This window comes from Medicago sativa, chromosome 5 (assembly GCF_051527215.1).
Source record: "Medicago sativa cultivar Bolivia chromosome 5, Bolivia_mono, whole genome shotgun sequence".
NCBI lineage: Eukaryota > Viridiplantae > Streptophyta > Magnoliopsida > Fabales > Fabaceae > Medicago > Medicago sativa.
This window is the reverse complement of record NC_140753.1, coordinates 20788-21740: the sequence shown is the minus strand read 5'-3', so window position 1 is coordinate 21740 and position 953 is coordinate 20788.

The following is a 953-nucleotide window of genomic DNA, read 5'->3' as shown; positions in this document are numbered from 1 at the left end:
GGTTTAGGGTTTAGGGTTTAGGGTTTAGGGTTTAGGGTTTAGGGTTTAGGGTTTAGGGTTTAGGGTTTAGGGTTTAGGGTTTAGGGTTTAGGGTTTAGGGTTTAGGGTTTAGGGTTTAGGGTTTAGGGTTTAGGGTTTAGGGTTTAGGGTTTAGGGTTTAGGGTTTAGGGTTTAGGGTTTAGGGTTTAGGGTTTAGGGTTTAGGGTTTAGGGTTTAGGGTTTAGGGTTTAGGGTTTAGGGTTTAGGGTTTAGGGTTTAGGGTTTAGGGTTTAGGGTTTAGGGTTTAGGGTTTAGGGTTTAGGGTTTAGGGTTTAGGGTTTAGGGTTTAGGGTTTAGGGTTTAGGGTTTAGGGTTTAGGGTTTAGGGTTTAGGGTTTAGGGTTTAGGGTTTAGGGTTTAGGGTTTAGGGTTTAGGGTTTAGGGTTTAGGGTTTAGGGTTTAGGGTTTAGGGTTTAGGGTTTAGGGTTTAGGGTTTAGGGTTTAGGGTTTAGGGTTTAGGGTTTAGGGTTTAGGGTTTAGGGTTTAGGGTTTAGGGTTTAGGGTTTAGGGTTTAGGGTTTAGGGTTTAGGGTTTAGGGTTTAGGGTTTAGGGTTTAGGGTTTAGGGTTTAGGGTTTAGGGTTTAGGGTTTAGGGTTTAGGGTTTAGGGTTTAGGGTTTAGGGTTTAGGGTTTAGGGTTTAGGGTTTAGGGTTTAGGGTTTAGGGTTTAGGGTTTAGGGTTTAGGGTTTAGGGTTTAGGGTTTAGGGTTTAGGGTTTAGGGTTTAGGGTTTAGGGTTTAGGGTTTAGGGTTTAGGGTTTAGGGTTTAGGGTTTAGGGTTTAGGGTTTAGGGTTTAGGGTTTAGGGTTTAGGGTTTAGGGTTTAGGGTTTAGGGTTTAGGGTTTAGGGTTTAGGGTTTAGGGTTTAGGGTTTAGGGTTTAGGGTTTAGGGTTTAGGGTTTAGGGTTTAGGGTTTAGG